Raw genomic sequence first — 18829 nt, 5'->3', positions numbered from 1 at the left:
TTAGTGGAGCTAGCAAATTATCTTTTTCCCCAATTGCAAATTTTTTCCTTCCCCAAGACCAGATGGATGGCTCTAGGTGCTCAGCAGGGCCTATCTCAGGCCCAGGGAATTTAGTCACTGAAGCCACCTTGTGGGTGGGGGGGTGGCATGGTAAAATATATGCAAGTACTTAGCTTTTGCCGAGAGCACCATTCTTCTCAGATTCCGGAGGTGTGAGTAGGCTGTGTGGCTGGCTGCTTCTCCCTGAGGAAACTGCAGCCGAACACTAGTACCAGCTTGCCGCCATCGCTCTGGGAATGGTGCCTGAGGGCTCCCCACAATTCAGGTCCAGCAACTCCTCTCTGCTTCTGAACGGTCTTTTCCTCCCCCTGCCCCTCAGTTCATTTTCTAAGCTTGCCTTTGAAGCTCAGGGAAGAGCAAATACTTTTGTCTTGTTCTTGATCTTAGGGCGAAAATATTGAGTTTGTGGGCATGAATTGTGACATTAGTTGTAGCATCTTTATTGTGATTATAGAACAAGTTCTTTTCTATCCCTAGTGTGGACATTAAATTTAGTCCATTTTCTTCACATCTATTGAGATGATATGTTTATCTGTTTTACTTTAACAATATGATGATTATATTGATAGACATTAAACTGTTAAACCAACCTTGTAATCCTGTCAAAAATCCCATTGGCCATATAGTATCATAATGTTTACATTTTGTTTGACTTTGCTAAAATTTTATTAAGAATTTCTGCGACTATGTCCATGAGTGATGTTGGTCTGTAGATTGAAGTGTAAAGTCTTTGCCTTTGATATCCACATGATGTTGGCTTCATAAAATGAGTTGAGAAATGCTTCCTCCTCTTCAATTTTTGAAAAGCTTATATAAAATTACTATTATTTCATTACTTCATGTTTGGTAGAATTCACTAGTGAAGGCTTCTGGAAATGGAGGTTTCTTCGTGGGAAGGTGTTTTAACTACAAATTTGATTTCTTTAACTGATAGAGGGCTATTCAGGTTATCTAACTCTTCTTAATTGGGATTGGATAGTATGTACCTTGAAAAGAATTTATATATTTTGTTTAAGTTGTCAAATTTATTGGTGTGAAATTGTTCATAATATTCCTATATTGTCTTTTTAATGTCTATAGGATTTATGGTGATGTCCCATGTCTCATTCTTGATATCTTTAATTTTTGTATGTTATCTTTGTTTCCTTATCAGTCTCACCAAAAAACCAAATCCACTGTCATTGAGTGGATTCTGACTCATAGTGACATTATAGGACAGAGTAGAACTGCCCCAGGGGGTTTCCAAGGCTGTCATCTTGATGGAAGCTGACTGCCACGTCTTTCTCCTGTGGAACAGCTAGTGGATTCAAACCTCACTGTGGTTACTTAATTTTATTGATCATCTAAAATAACCATATTTTAGTTTATTGATTTAGTTTACTGACCTTTTAAAATATCATTTAATTTTTCCTTTTTATGTTACTTCCCTTCTTCTGCTTACTTTGGGTTATAGCTGCTTGCTTTTATCTTATTTCTTGGGGGGATTTTTTACATCACTGTTTTTAAATCCTTGTACTTTTCTAATATGTAATTCTTAATGTTTAATGCTGTACATTTTCCTCTGAACATGGCTTTAACTGGATCCCCAATTGTTTGGTATGTTATGTTTTTCAGTTCTAAATATTTTCCAATTTTCTTAAGGATTTATTTTTGATGCAGAGATGATTTAGAAGTCAGTTGTTTAATTTACAAATGTATTTGAAGATTTTCCAGATATCTTTCTGTTATTTTTTTCTTATTTAATTTTGTTGCTTTCATAAAATATAGTTAATATGATTTCAGTCTTTGTGAATTTATAGAGACATTTTATGTCTCCAGCCATATGTGATTAATTTTGGTAAGTGTTCCATGTATACTTTAAAAAAAAAAGTATATTCTGTTGTTTTTAAGTGGAGAGTTCTAAAGCATCAATTAGGCCAAGTTGGCTGATACTGTTCTATCAATTACAGATAAAGTGAAGCCGAATTTTCATCTATTTCTCTTTGATGTTCTATAGCTATTTCATTTATTTTGAAACAGTATTATTGTTTGCATAAGCATGAAAGATCATTCCATCCTCTTGATTGGCCTTTTATTATTATGAAATTGCTCTCTTTATTTCTGGTAAAGTTGCTTGTTCTGACATCCACTTTATCTCTTATAAGTATAACCACTTCACCTTTCTTTGGTAATTATAAGAATGTTCATCTTTTCCACCCTTTTTCTTTAAATCTATGAAGTCAGCTCTGACTCATAGTGACCTCCTGTGTGCAGAGTAGAACTGTGCTTCGTGGGGTTTTCAGTGGCTGATTGTTTAGAAGTGGATTTCCTGCCTGTTTTTCTGAGACATCACTAGGTGGACAGGTAACTAAGTGCATTAACCATTGCACTACCCAGGGACACCCAGCACTTAATTTGTACACAGATTATATGTAGAGATGGATAGATAAGTTGATAGGTAGACAGATAATGGATTTTTCACAAATGTATTTGCATCTAAATTTGCATCACTTCTGGATTGGTTTTCATTAAATGATTTTTCTCCTCCTTTTTTTTTTTTATGAATTGTATTTTTCTGCTTCTTTGTATACCTGGTAAATTTTTATTAGCTGTCCGACATTGTAAATTTTATGTTTTTGCATGAAGGCCTTTGTTTTATTTTTTAAATATTTTGGGGCTTTTTTCCTGGACTGCAGAAAAGTCAACATACTTGGAGGAGATTTGTTCCTTTTCTGGCTGGTTTTAAGCTTTGCTAGGAAAGTATTTAAAAAACAACCAAACAAACCATTGCCGTCCAGTCGATTCTGACTCATAGCGACCCTAGAGGACAGAGTAGAACTGCCCCATAGAGTTTCCAAGGAGCGCCTGGTGGATTCAAACTACTGACTTTTTTGTTTAGCAGTGGTAGCACTTAACCACTATGCCACCAGGTATAGAAGAGCATTTATTTGAGGGCTAATTCGGCCCCACTATTTAGGCAGCGTTTATCTGAGGAATCTACTCAGTGGTCATGTGTTAAGAGGCTTTTTTGCTCTGACCGGTGGGAACATGGCCTATGCTCAAATTTGTATGTTTTATAGATTGTTCTGCCTGATTCTTTTTATTTTTTAAATAATATTTCACTGTGTTATCAGTGAAAGTTTACACAGTAAATTAGGTTAATGGGCCAAGTGGACTAGCATGGCACATGTAAAAACAGCTGTGTCCCAATCACCCTAAGAGTTGTATTTTTATTCAACAGGATGTCTACATCCTCAGAATGCTCTCAATGACTGTGCTTCTCTCAGAGGTGCTACTTTTTATTAGCATAAACTTAATTGCCTATACAGTTTACCTAGTTTGTGTGTGTCTTCCTAGGCAATGAACTACCTAATGTGGAGTAAATATCAGGCTTCTGTGAGAGGATGTTTGTCTGGTAAAAAAAAAAAAAAAAGACTACAGTTGCCCTCACTGAGGTCATAAATGATATCTACATTTAAATACATAATGATCCTTTCACAGTTCACATCCTAGTCAGTCTCTTCATGTCATTTGACACTATTGTTCAATTTATACTTCCTGAAATGCTTTCATGTCTTCTCTTCTAGAACACCACACTGGTAAAAAAAAAAAAAAAAAAAATGTAGTTTCCTCTAATTCATGGACACCTCTTAGTCTTCTTTGGTGGCTCCTCCTCTTCATCTCAACCTCTATATGTTTTCCTGCCCTAGGGTTCAGTCCTCAGACTTTCTCATTCCTCTACCTACGTTCATTCCCTAAGTGGTCTCATTCAGCCTTATGATGGTTATAAATACCACCTGTCTGTGGGTGGTTGACAAATACATATCTCTGTCTCCACATTTTTTTGTACAACCACCTGTTCAGTAATTCCAATTTGAGGTCTAATAGACAATTCAAAACTGTCAAGTCCAAAAATGAAGCCTTATTCCCCCCATACACATGTATTTCCTCCCTGCCTATATTCCCATCTCAATAAGTATTACTTCCATTCCTCCAGATACTCAGATCACAATGCCATGAATCAGTTTTGAGATCCTCTGTGGTGAGTTTCCAAATCTGAAAAGGAGGTATTAGGCTATTGTACCCATATTACTAGATGCTTTTTCATTCTTCAGTTATCCCCCACCCCATCTAAGTCAAACATGAACACAGATTAATGCTTCTAAGCCACCAGTTCTTTTCAGAACCTTAATGGTTTTCTGTTACCTAAAGGAGAAAACCCCAAATCCTTAAACTGGCCTTTAAGATCTTTCAGAATCTCACCTCAATCTTCTCTGTGAATTCCATCTTCCATTACTTTTTTTTAAAAATAAACCCTTAATCCTGGCCAAACGTTGATACAATCATGCGCTGAACTCTTTTGATATTCTGCCCTGTTCATGGTCTCTTCTCCCTTAGAATGTTATCCTTCAAAATCTCTGCCAATCATATTCTTCATTACCTTTATAAATATGTCTCTTAATTCTAAGCCAGTATCATTTATCCTCCTTTTTTTTATTTCTTCTGATTTCCAGACAAAGACAATAATCTACTTCCTCTGAACTTCCCTAAAGATCTCTCTGCCTAATACTCTTGATGTATTTACTGTGTTACAATTATTTTATACCTATTCCAGTTCCATAATAAAAATTGGCTAAGTACTTATAGATGAGGTTATGTTTAATAATTCTCTGAATTCCTTGCAGTGCCTAGCATAGTACATTTGTACCATTTAGATACCAAGTAAATAATCTGAAAAAATGAATTAGTCTGCGGCATCATTTTAATCTCTAGATGGCAAGCTTTTACACCAAATTTGGCAGTTGTTCTTAGTGTGGACATCACAAAGTGTATTAATTATAGTCCTGTCAGGAAAAAGAAACCATGCCCATTACGTTAACAGAGAGAATTTAATATAAAGAATTATTGACTTGGTATTGAAAAACTGAAAATTCAAAAGGAAAGACTAAGATATAACACAATTAACAATTGCAGAATGCAGCTACAACCCTTAGAACTGGAGGAAATACTTGGAATTATTAAAATTTAGAAGCTCAGTGGAGGATTCTCCAGAAGCTGAAACACAGAGCTTTAAGGAGTAGGCACTGCTCAGCTGGTGCTGATGTCTCTTAGCTCAGCGAGGAGCGCCGTGAGGCTGGGGATCAGACCTCTAAGAAAAGGGCACCAGCTGGCTAGTACTGATTGGCCTGAGGGGTCATGATGAGGCTGGTTCTACAAGTATTGGCAAATGTGCAAACTGGAATTAATTGCTACTAGTAAACAAATTGAAGTCCCTGGGTGGTACAAACTGTTAAAGCACTCTGCTGGTAACTGAAAGGCTGAGGTTCAAGTTCACCCAGAGGCACCTTGGAAGAAAGACCTGGGGATCTGCTTCTGAAAAATCAGCTACTGAAAACCCCATGGAGCACAGTTCTACTCTGACACACGCGGGGTTGCCATGAGACAGAACGAACATAATGGCAACTGGTTTTACTAAACAAGTTTCCCCCACTGGAGTGAAGAACTATTGCAGAAATGTGAATAGGGAAAAAAAGAAAAGAAGAACAGAAGAAGATAGTGAAGAAGCATACCCTCTTTCTTCCTGCCTTCAGATCTTTTTCTATTATTCCTGTTGACAGGGCCTAAAAGGGAGCAGCTGGAAAAACCAAAACATGGTTGGCAGAGGCCTAGCCCAGTAACACGAAGCAAATCATAGAAGAGTGAGTTTGAAACTGAGAGATAGTAGCTCAATTACGCTCATGGATTGAATTATGTCCCCCCAAAAATGTGTGTATCAACTCGGTTAGGCCATGATTCCCAGTATTGAGTGGTTGTCCTCCATTTTGTGATTGTAATTTTATGTTAAAAGGATTAGGGCAGGATTGTAACACCACCCTTATTTAGGTCACCTCCCTGATCCAATATAAAAAGAGAGTTTCCCTGGGGTGTGGCCTGCACCACCTTTTCTCTCTCAAGAGATAAAAGGAAAGGGAAGGAAGCAGAGAGTTGGGCATCTCATACCTCCAAGAAAGCAGCACCAGGAGCAGAGCAAGTCCCTGGACATGGTGTCCCTGTGCCTGAGAAGCTCCTGGACCAGGGGAAGATGGAAGACAAGGACCTCCTCCAGAGCCGACGGAGAGAGAAAGCCTTCTCCTGGAGCTGATGCCCTGAATTTGGACTTTCAGCCTACTTACTGTGAGGAAATAAATTTTTCTTTGTTAAAGCCATCCACTTGTGGTATTTCTGTTATAGGAGCACTAGGTAGCTAAGATAATTACCAACACACACAGAAACCCCTTTAGCTTCAAATGCTGATTGCTTTCTTACAAACTACACTGAGTTGGGAATGTAAAATTATAAAAAGAAAATCACTTTAAAAATAGGTGGATATCTTGTGTTTAATGATGTTTCCAAAGTCCCTATTGTTTCTAAACATCAAGATGCACATGGCCGGAAGGACAGATGAGAGAAACACTCTGGTTTTCTTAGAAAGCTCTTTAAGATAATCAACATAGCTTAATAAAAATAAAGTTATATAGTTTTTCATTAAGTAATCTTTGTGTTGTCAGTGGGACAATTCAATGTGTTTTGCAATATACTTCTCCTTTGGTTGTTGTTATTTTTTATTTTAAGTAATTTGTGTTTATTGGATAGAATTAGGCTGCTGCTAGTGTTTTTTTTTTTAGTGTTTACTGCAGCTATCCTTTGGAATATTTTTTTTTACACAGCTTATCTACCCAAAAGAAACAACTGTATTACAACAGATCCCTGAGGTTTGCCCAGAAATCCTCTGGTCGAAAGGAAAATATATGCAGTAGATTGTATTTCTTTGTAACTGAATTCCTAGGACTTGTCTGCAAAGGCTGCAGAACTGTGAGCGTTGCCACTACAAAGTCAGGAAGATTTGTAAACCAAGAAACAAAGGATCCTATCAGATAAAAAAAAAAAAGTCTCTTGTCCTTTTATGTTTTCTGTCCCAGTTCAAGTTTATCAGGGAATTAATACTGTTCAAACTAAATTTGCATGTCATTTGGCTTTCAAGAAGAGATGAAGAGAGTGAGAAAGGTGTTTATTTATGGTATTTTTCATAAAATCAAATACACCAGTTGCACTTAAATTATTTCAAATGGAAAAAAAAAACAAAACATTATTTAACAGAAAAGCATTTTGTATCTTTCAAATCTTTTGCCACCATGTTAGAGGAGCCAAGAGGTCGGGTTTGCACAATAGCAGGATTCTATCATGATTAACATGATGGAATTCTCAGTGTTTGGCAAGACTATGTGATACAAAAAATTAGTAATTCATTCATCAAATATTAATTGAATGCCTACTATTCATGAGTCACTGAATCAGGAAATTTAAGGCATTTTTCTCTAATTCAAAAGGAAAAATCTTTCTACTCATTCCATATGGCCTTCCGACTTTATCTAGGCTCCTGACTTTAGTTTGTTTTTAGATCCCTAAAAACCCCTTCATATTCCCCGATTGTTAGCTATACGTTTTGCCAGGCAACCAGAATTAAAATAATACGTTACTGCCTCCCTTGCAACAGTGGGTGGTCACTTTGCTAAATTTAGGACAATGAAATACAAACATAAATATTGTGTGAGGTTTTTGGGTCATCTCCTTGAAGAAAATCAACTTGGCTGGAATGGCCCTTCTCTTATCTTTTTTTAATCTTTTCTTCTTCCAGCCCAAAACTCAGAGCTGCCCCAGATGTCTTAGACCTTACCACGAACTTGAAACCCAGTCCTAGAAAGGTATTTTCATTATTTTTTTATATATCCTTTTTGTCTTATTAGCTGTTTTTATTTTAGTGGTTGCTTTAGGGTTTGTAGTACACATCTTAACATATCACGGCCTAAACTCAAGCAATATTATACCCCCTGACATAGAGCATTAGAAACAGAGAATAACATGGTTGCATTTCTCCCTTCCCTGCCTTTTTCTTATTGCTGTTAAATATTTTATTTTATTCTACTATATAAACTCCACATTAAAAAATTGTTATTTTTTAAAACAATTATTTTTCAAGAAAGTATATAGTAAGAATACTCTCTATATTCACCCCTGTAATTACATCTGAGACATACCATCCCTGTGTATAGATCACTGTTTCCCTGTTGTATCATTTTCTTTCTGCCTAGAGTTCTCTTTAACATTTCTGATAGAACAAGTCTGTTGCTGGCTTATTCTTTAGCTTTTATATGTATATATATATATATATATATATATATAGGAAAAAGGTCTTTATTTTGCCTTCATTTTCCTCAAATATTTATGCTGTGAGTAGATTTTTTTGTTAAGTATTATTTTTGTTTTTCTCTCCATATGTTAAAAATATTGCTCCATTGACCTCTGACTTGATTTTTTCTTTTTTTATGAGATGTCTGCCATCATCTTTATTTTTGATTCTGTGTGTAATACATCTTTTTTCTCTGGAAACTTTTAAAATTATCTCTTTATCACTGATCTTGAACAATTTGATTTGATGTTCGTTGATAGAGGTTTTTCATGCTTCTTGTGCTGGGAGATCAACAAATTTCTTAGATCTATGGGCTTTTTTTTTTTTTTTCATAACATTTGAAAGTATTTGGCAATTATTTCTCAAATATTTTTGCTCACATCCCCACCCCACCTTGCTTTGTACTATATGTATATTAGTATATTTGAAGTTATTCCAGAGGTCGCTGATATTATTTTTACTTTTTTAAATTATTGTTTCTCTCTGTGTTGTATTCATTTTGGCGAGTACATATAGCTTTGTCTTCAAGTTCACTATTTTGTTCTTCACTGCCTAATCTGCCATTAATTCAACCTGGTGTATCTTTTATCTTTGTGGTTTTCATTGCTCAAAGTTTAATTAGGGACATTTTTATATCTTTTGTGTCTCTAAGTGACTTTTTGAACATATGGAGTACAATTATAATAATTGTTTTGATGTCTTTGATACTTCTAATATATGTGTAAGTACTGGGTTGGGTTTTTTTTTTTCTTTCTATAGGTTGCATTTTCCTGCTTTTTTACATGTGTGGTAAATTTTTTATTCATTACCATATACTCTGAATTTTTGTTAGGCTGTTGTTAGGTGCCCTGGGGTCAGTTTCGACTCACAGAGGGCCTATGTACCACAGAATGAAATGGTACCGGACACTGCTCCATCCTCGTGATCGTTGTTATGCTTGAGCCCATTGTTGCAGCCACTCTGTCAATCCATCTAATAGAGGGTCTTCCTCTTTTTTGCTGACCCTCCACTTTGCGAAACAAGATGTCCTTCTTCAGGGACTGGTCCCGCCTGATGACATGACCAAAATATGTGAGACAAAGTCTTACCATCCTTGCTTCTAAGGAATATTTTGGCTATACTTCTTCCAAGACAGATTCGTTCATTCTTTTCACAGTCTTTTGTGTACTCAATATTCTTTACCCACACCATAAATCAAAGGCGTCAATTCTTCTTCAGTCTTCCTTATTCATTGTCCAGCTTTTGCATGCATATGAGGTGACTGAAAACACCATGGGTTGGGTCAGGTGCACCTTAGTCCTCAAAGTGACCTCTTTGCTTTTTTAACACTTTAAAGAGTTCTTTTGCAGCAGATTTGCCCAATGCATTTGATTTCTCGACTCTTGCTTCCCGGGTGTTGATTGTAGATCCAAGTAACATGAAATCCTTGATGATTTCAATTTTTTCTCTATTTATCATGATATTACTTATTGCTCCAGTTGTGAAGATTGTTGTTTTCTTCATGTTGAGGTGTAATCCATACTGTAGGCTGTGGTCTTTGATCTTCGGCAGTAAGTGCTTCAAGTCCTCTTCACTTTCAGCAAAAAAGGTTGTGCCACCTGCATAATGCAGGTCGTTAATGAGTCTTCCTCCAATCCTGATACCTCATCCTTCTTCATATAGTCACAGCTTCTCAGATTATTTGCTCAGCATGCAGATTGAATAAGTATGGTGAAAGGATGCAACCCTGATGCGCAACTTTCCTGACTTTAGAACATGCAGTATCCCCTTATTCTGTTCGAATGACTGCCTCTGTCTATGTGCAGGTTCCTCATGAGCACAATTAAGTGTTCTGGAATTCCCACTCTTTCCAATGTTATCCAAACTTTATCATGATCCACACAGTCGAATGCCTTTACATAGTCAATAAAACACAGGTAAACATCATTTTGGTATTCTCTGCTTTCAGCCAGGATCCATCTGACATCAGCAATGATATTTCTGGTTCCACATCCTCTTCTGAGTCCAACTTAAATTTCTGGCAGTTGCCTGTCAAAGTACTCCTGCAACCACTTTTGAATGTTCTTTAGCAAAACTTTATTTGCATGTAATACTAATGAAATTGTCCAATAATTTCCACATTCTGTTGGATCGCCTTTCTTGGCATAGGCATAAATATGGATCTCCTCCAGTCGTTTGGCCAGGTACCTGTCTTCCAAATTTCTTGGCATAGACGAGTGAGCACTTTCAGCACTGCATCCATTTGTTGAAACATCTCAACTGGTGTTCTGCCAGTTCCTGAAGCCCTGTTTTTCACCAGTGTCTTCAGTCCAGCTTGGACTTCTTCCTTCGGTACCATTGGTTCTTGATCGTATGTTACCTCCTGATATGGTTGAATGTTGATGAATTATTTTTGGCTCAGTGACTGTATATTCTTTCTTTTGATGCTTCCTGCGTCATTTAGTATTTTGCCCATAGAATGCTTCAACATTTCAGCTCAAGGCTTCAATTTTTCTTTTCAGTTGTCTCAGCTTGAGAAATGCTGAGCATGCTCTTCCCTTTTGGTTTTCTAACTCCAGGTCTTTGCACATGTCATTATAATACTTTGTCTTCTTCAGCTGCCCTTTGAAATCTTCTGTTCAGCTCCTTTACTTCATCATTTCTTCCTTTTGCTTTAGCACTCGAAGTTCAAGAGCAAGTTTGAGTCTCTTCTGACATTCATTTTGGTCTTATCTTTCTTTCCTGTCTTTTTAATGACCTCTTGCTTTCATATATGATGTCCTCACTGTCACTCCACAACTCATCATTAGTGTTCAATGCATCAAATCTATTCTTGAGATGGTCTCTAAACTCAGGTGGGATATACTCAAGGTCATACTTTGGCTCTCACGGGCTTGTTCTAATTTTCTTCAGCTTCAACTTGAACTTGTATAAGGAGCAATTGATGGTCTGTTTCACAGTTGGCCCCTGGCCTTGTTCTGACTGATGATGTTGAGCTTTTCCATCATCTCTTTCCACAGATGTAGTCGATTTGATTTGTGTGTGTTCCATCCAGTGAGGCCCATGTGTATAGTCATGATTTATGTTGTTGAAAAAGGTATTTGCTGTGAAGAAGTCATTGGTCTTGCAAAATTCTATCCTGCGATCTCTGGCATTGTCTCTATCTCCAAGTGATATTTTCCAACTATAGATCCTTCTTCTTTTTTCCCAACTTTTGCATTCCAATCACCAGTAATTATTAATGCATCCTGATTGCATGTTTGATCAATTTCAGACTGAGGAAGTGGGTTAAAATCTTCAATTTCTTCATCTTTGGCCTTAGTGGTTGGTACATAAATTTGAATAATAGTTATATTAACTGGTCCTCCTTGTACGCATGTGGAAATTATCCTGTCCCTGACAGTGTTGTACTTAAGGATAGATATTAAAATGTTCTTTTTGATGATGACTGCAATGCCATTCTTCAATTTGACATTCCCAGCATAGTAAACCATATGATTGACTGAGGCAAAATGGCCAATACCAGTCCATTTCTGCTCACTAATATCTATGTTTATTCGATTCATTTCATTTTTGATGATTTCCAACTTTCCTAGATTCATGGTTCATACATTCCACATTTTGATTATTAATGAATATTTCTGCAGTTTCTTCTCATTTTGAGTTGTGCCACATCAGCAAAAATGAAGGTCCCAAAAGCTTCACTCCATACATATCATTAAGGTCATACTCTACTTTGAGAGGCACCTCTTCCCTAACCATATTTTGAGCGCCTTCCAATCTGATGGGCTTATCTTCTGGCACTATATCAGACAGTGTTCTGCTGCTATTCATAAGGTTTTCACTGGCTAACTTTTTTTTCAGAAGTAGACTGCCAGTACTTCTTCCTAGGCTGTCTTGGTCTGGAAGCTCAGCTGAAACCTGTCCACTGTGGGTGGTGGCATTTGAATACTGATGGCATAGCTTCCAGCATCACAGCAACACACAAGCCCCCACAGTACGACTAACTGACGGACGTGTGGGGAAGTACTGCTCGCATACTGGATTTTTCGTGTTTCTTGAACTCTTCATGAGCTTTGTTCTTAAGTTACTTGGAAGTTGAGAAAGTGGTAAGTCTTTGGTAGGCTTTGCCCCACTATTGAGGCAAGACTTTGCTGAGTACTTATTCAGCGTTCCATGAAATTTGGTGCTTTTCAGTCTGGCTCATAAGAGCAGGCATTATTTCCTGTCTTGTGTGAGCACAAGGTAGTGTTTCCGGCTACTCTTTTTGTTTTTTGTTTGTTTGCTTGCTTGCTTTTTCCCTGCCTTTGGGTATTTTCTTCACACATATATGATAATCAGCACTCTGGGATATTTGAGAGGGGCCTTTTGCCAGTCTATGAAGTTCTTTCTCTGCAGCTCTCTCTTATCTGGTTCTCGGTACTGGGTCTTGAAAACTGTTGCTTCACATAATTTATACTGTTTTGTTATTGATGATGTTTCAGACTGGAGTGTAAATTTAGTCTTTGTTACTCCAACTTGGCCAGAAAGTGTGAGGAGTTATTATTTAGCTTATTTACTTCTTTCTGACCATGTCTAGCAATTTTGTGGTTATCGTCATTCAGTTTCCAGAGCTGGCAGTACAGAACAAGGTTTTATGGTGCTGGCCTACAGCATGAAGCCTACCCAGACATTTTGCTTTCTTTCCCTGTCTCTCTCTCTCTCTCTTTTTCCCCCCAGTATGTTTTCATAATTCTTCCTGTGCCTCTAAATTCAAATAATGAGCTTGGCAACAGTTCCTTATGCAAAAATACCATTTTTAGAATCTGAACTCTAGTCCAAAAATGCCTACTTCATACCCAGAGCCCAGCTGGCCCGTGGCTTCAGCCCCTCTCACGACTGGGCATTTCTGTTCTGTTTCTAGTACATTAAAAAAAATAATAAAAATCTTGCTTTTAAGCCTGATTCTATCTTTTTAGTTTTCTCTTGATACTCTGTACCTGGAATTGATATGCATTTACTGTGGAAGGGATGTTTCAAAGTATTGAAGTTGTAGTTTATTGTAGAATTAATATCTCTCATTCATATTCAAAAAACACAATTTTTAGTATTTTCTTTCAACAGAAGAATCTTTTATTAAAAGCAGTGCATAAGTGGAAGACAAACACTTCTAAAGTGGTTTCTTTAAAATTTTCAGGTAGTAAGGTGAACATATGTACAGGAGGACAGTAGAGTCAAAATTATATCACACCCGCAACTCCATATGTGAGTTCCAAAATTTGCTTCAGCACGAAAAACTTGAGAATGTTCCAACAAGACCAATTTAAAAATACTACAAGAAGAAACAACTAAAACAGAAATAACAAGAATGTTGACCAAATGTGAAGAATGTAACCTCCATCACTGATCCTTATGTCTAGAAACCGTGAAATGGAAGCAGGTACTATTGTATCTATTTTCACCAAAAATGAAATTAAAAAAAAAAAAAGACTACAAGAGTAAGCTATCTTTCATACACCCCTCTCAAAGGAGAAAGAAATCTAATTCTAAGTGCATTGCCAGGTTTATATCTCTTTGGCAGTATATCATTCAACTATTATTGAGTACCAAAAAAATCATAAAATCTTAGTGGCATATGAACATAAATAGGCATTTCTCACTGATATCATCATTGGCTAGAGGTTGGCTGATTGGCACTGGATCATCTGGCCATCGGGGAGGGTCTTCTTTATGTCCCAGATTTGGTTGGGCCTTGAGTTCAGAGGGCTAGTTAAGGCATGTTTTTCTCTTGATAAACTTGCAAGAGGGCTCACCCAATCATACAAACACATGCCAAGCCCTTGCTTGAATCAAATCTGCTAATATTTCTTTGACTAAACAAGTTCAAGTTTGGGTCCAAAATCAAGGGAGAGGAAAATATCCTTCTATAAAGGTGATAGGAATATATTTTTGAACAATAATCTAGTCTTTTCTAGGCTCTTATTAGTTTTACTGTTTTCTATGTTCTCTAATATTTAAAATTAGTGATAATGACAGGTTGCATTCAAAGCACTTAAGAAATCACAGAATATTTGCCCATGTTTTATTTTGCCTGGTCCTCCTATGTTAGGAAAGACATTTAGAGACCTGATGTTCTTTTACATAGGAAGGAATCTAGGTGTAAAATAACCAATTTATCTCTTATTATTGTTTGAATCACAAAGGTACTGTCTGCTATTTTTCATTGTCTTTTACACAGTATATGTGCTAGAATTGCCTCAGATAGTTCCGTCTCATCTCTGCAAACTATTTATTGACAGATTTTTGCTCCATGTTCATGTGATAGAACAATATCCCCCTCCAGGCTTGTACATGAAACGCTAATATGCACAGTCACCTGAAGCATGCACATACAGATCTTCCAAGCTGTAACTCCATTTTATGTATTTGTTTTTAATTAAGATGTGCTGCTGTAGCTGAAAGCAAAAATTGTGTTATACTCTCTAATGCTTGATACAAAATCATGTATTGTATGATCCACAACAAATCTCAAAGAAAAATAATGCAGAAACATGCTATTGATTTCCCCAGTCCCCTCCACCTATCCTTTTCATATCTTACCATCGCCTCTAAAATTTCTCTATTTTAGGGAGATAGAGATAAGTCATTGGCTGATTATGGGTCCATTTTGTAGGGTACCCTTCCAACCACAACTCGCAATGGATTTCAGATACAACTCTGGCAAAAAAAAAAAAAAAAAAAAAATCCAGCATTTTCCTTGTTTCATTTACTTTTGTAAACTGTTTACAACCAACTGAAAAAAATTTAGAATCAAAAAACAAGAAAGACATGCTTGAAATACCGGTCCTTAATGAATCCAAGTACGGAGGTAAACAGATCACCAGCACAGTTCTGCTGCAATTCAAGGAAGTTAAAATTTCCAGGCAGGAGCTGAGACAATGTACAATTTCTGAAGGTCGGGAGCCTGGAATGTGTAAACAGAGAAGTGCAAACTTTTGCTTCATTAGTTCTCCATTGACGATCTTTATTGCCTATCTCAAAAGAAAATTTACTTTAAAAAAAAATTGTAATATGTCTGACCTTTCCCAACAGCCTGTTGATTGATTACATAACCTTTCAGTCAGCTGTAACGATGAGGGCCTTCTGTCTGTGTCCAGGACGCCAATTTAAGTCAATGAGAGGGAAACACAGGGGCTGACCTGTGTTATAAGAGTTGTGAAGCATTTGGTCTATTGAGAGTGCCTGTGTTCCGAAAAAGATTAATATATATATATATATATATATAAAATTCACTATTGATCAAGGAAAAAGATCAGGAATATAGACCCAAGAGAATAGAGAGTACCTTCTCTGTGGAATTTCAGTCACCCAAGTGACTGTACCCTAATTTTGGGTTGTGGATCTCCACAACTGAATTTGAAAAGGAGAAAATGTTCTGTTTTTTAAAAATCAATTTGGTTTTTTCTTTAAAAGGTAATTATCACAGAAAAAGTATCATTTGGAAATCCAGATAAGAATCAAGCATAAAACACATAATGGCTAAACACAATACAAAAGGTTTCCTAGAAAGGTAACTATTGAGTGGAGGAAGAACTAATTGAATGAAATAACTGCAAATATATATATATATATTTTAAAGTTTGGTAACATTAGAAGAACTCTTTCAGTCAAGACATTTAGGGCCTAGGATCTTCTGATATAAAGCAAAGGAAAGAAAAAAGAAAAAAAGATTTATTTTAAGATTTTGTTTAACCCTGTGAAAATTCAAGAAACTTCTAAACAATAAAAAGGAAAAGACATTAATAGATGCGTTATTCCTTTTAAACTTTAACACTTGCCCTTAGTTGTACTGTTCTTGTATTTTCATTATCTTCTTTAAATCAGTGATCAAATTTATACTGTTATTTAGCAGAAGCACTTTCCGGTAGAGAATATTATCAGACATGCCCACCATTTTGTCACTAGGACGGATTTACCCATGCATAGGATAAGTTTTCCTGTGGAGTCCAAGCTACCTCAGGTTAATATCTCTGCCTCTCAGTGACAGCAATTCAGATTGTAGAAATAGGTTGTTAGGGGAAGGAGAAAGAACAACCAGCTATTAGGTTTCTGTGTGAACTCAGTCTTTTTCTACAATGTCAAACGTCATTGCATGTTTCCAAATCAAGCCTTTTATCTAAGATGAGTTACTCAAGGGATTCAGGAAAGTTAGTGTACTTATCTTGGCATCTCTTCTCAATGTTTTTTGAAAAACTTATGTTTTCTGACTCCTGAATTCTGAAAGAAATCAGGAAAATGGGAAAATATAATTCTCCCATGAAAATTAAAACTTAACTCTAAACATAGAAATCTTAATGTTTTGAAAGAATCCACTCATGTCAAATTGAAAGTAGAGCAGAAATTGCTGGCACAAGAAGTATAAGTTTAAGGTCAACATTTCTGAAAATGGGTACAGGAGCAAGTAGAAGAGAGTGGTCACAATATAATCAGTTACTCTTACTTGTAGATGTTGCCATTTTATAAGTGTACGTCCTGGACTGGTCAGGTGCTAACGGGGAGTCATTTATTCTTGCAAATAAAATACATATTAGTGAATTTATATGTACAGCATATTGTTGTTGTTGTTGTTAGGTGCCATTGAGTTAGTTCTGACTCACAGCGATGTCCAGTCCCGTGGCATCCCCACAATCATTGCTCATGTTTGGGGTCCTGTGTGTCAATACCTTTCATTAAGGGTCTTCCTCTTTTTCACTGATCCTCTACTTTACCAAGCATGGTGTCTTTCTCCAGGGACTGGCCCCTTCTAATAATATGTCCAAAGTATGTGAGACAAGGTCTCTCAATCACTGCTTCTTCTAAGGGAGCATTCTACCTGTACTTCTTCCAAAACAGATTTGTTCATTCTTTCGAAGGCCATGATGTATTCACTATTCTTAATCAACACCACAATTCAAAGGTGTTAATTCTTCTTTGGTCTTCCTTATGCATTGTCCAGCTTTGACATCCATATGAGGCAACTGAAATACCATGGCTTAGGTCAGGGGCACCTTAGTCCTCAAAGTGATCTCTTTGTTTTTTAACACTTTAAAGAGAGTTTTTGCAGCAGATTTGCCCAATGCAATACATTGTTTGAATTCTTGACTGCTGTTTCCATGGGTGTTGATTGTGGATCCAAATAAAATGAAATTCTTAATAACTTCATTCTTTTCTCCATTTATCATTATGTTGCTCATTGGTCCAGTTGTGAGGATTTTTGTTTTCTTTATGTTGAGGTGTAAGCCATACTGAAGTCTTTGATCTTTATTAGTAAATGCTTCAAGTCCTCTTCACTTTCAGCACGCGAAGTTGTGCTATCTGCATATCGCAAGTTGTTAATGAGTTTTTCCTTCAATCCTGATGTCCCCTTCTTTAGATAGTCCAGCTTCTCAGATTATTTGCTCAGCATACAGATTGAATAGGTATGCTGAAAGGATACAACACTGACACACCTTTCCTGGTTTTAAACCACGCAGTATCCCCCTTGTTCTGTTTGGACAAACTGCCTCTTGGTCTACGTACAGGTTCCGCATGAGCACAAATTAAGTGTCCTGGAATTCCCATTCTTCACAGTATTATTCATAATTTGTTATGATTCACACAGTCCAATGCCTTTGCATAGTCAATGAAACACAGGTAAACATCTTTCTGGTATTTTCTGCTTTCAGCCAAGTTCCATCAGACATCAGCAATGATTATCCGTCATTCCATGTCCTCTTCTGAATCTGGCTTGAATTTCTGGCAGTTCCCTGTCAGTGTACTGCTGCAACCATTTGTCAATTATCTTCAGAAAATTTTGCTTTTGTGTGACATTAATGATATTGTTCCATAGTTTCAACAGTCCATTGAATCACCTTTCTTTGGAATTGGCATAAATATGGATCTCTTCCAGTCAGTTGGCCATGCGTCGTACTTTATGCTAGTTCTATGAATGGTGTTCCAATAAAAAAGTTAGGAAGCAAAATTAATCTTTAAATTGGCAATTTTTATACATGATTTTATGTACTGCTATTAACCTTGCTTGTTGTTGTTAGGTGCTGTCAAGTCAGTTCTGACTCACAGTGACCCTATGTACAGCAGAACAGAACACTGCCAGGTCCTGTACCATCCTCATAATCATTGTTATGATTGAGCCCATTGTTGCAGCCACTGTGTCAATCCATCTCATTGAGGGTCTTCCTCTTTTCTGCTGACCCGGTACTTTACCAAACACGATGTCCTTCTCCAGGGACTGATCCTCCTGACAACATGTCCAAAGTATGTAAGATGCAGTCTCACCATCCTTGCCTCTAAGGAGCATTCTGGCTGTACTTCTTCTAAGACAAATTTGTTCGTTCTTTTGGCAGTCCATGGTATATTCAATATGCTTCACCAACACCACAATTCAATGGCAGCCTTGCTAGGGGATACTAATATTACATTATTTGAATACCACTCAAAAATGTTCACTGACATTTTCTAGCTTTGAATATTTGCTATGGGCTACAGTTCTTTTGAAACACGTTAACAGAAGAAATACAAAGAGAAGATGCTGACATAAAAGTAGGCATAAAACCAGAAAATGAAAAA

This window comes from Elephas maximus, chromosome 22 (genome assembly GCF_024166365.1).
Source record: "Elephas maximus indicus isolate mEleMax1 chromosome 22, mEleMax1 primary haplotype, whole genome shotgun sequence".
NCBI classification, from domain to species: Eukaryota; Metazoa; Chordata; class Mammalia; order Proboscidea; family Elephantidae; genus Elephas; species Elephas maximus.
Note: the sequence above shows the minus strand (reverse complement) of the source record.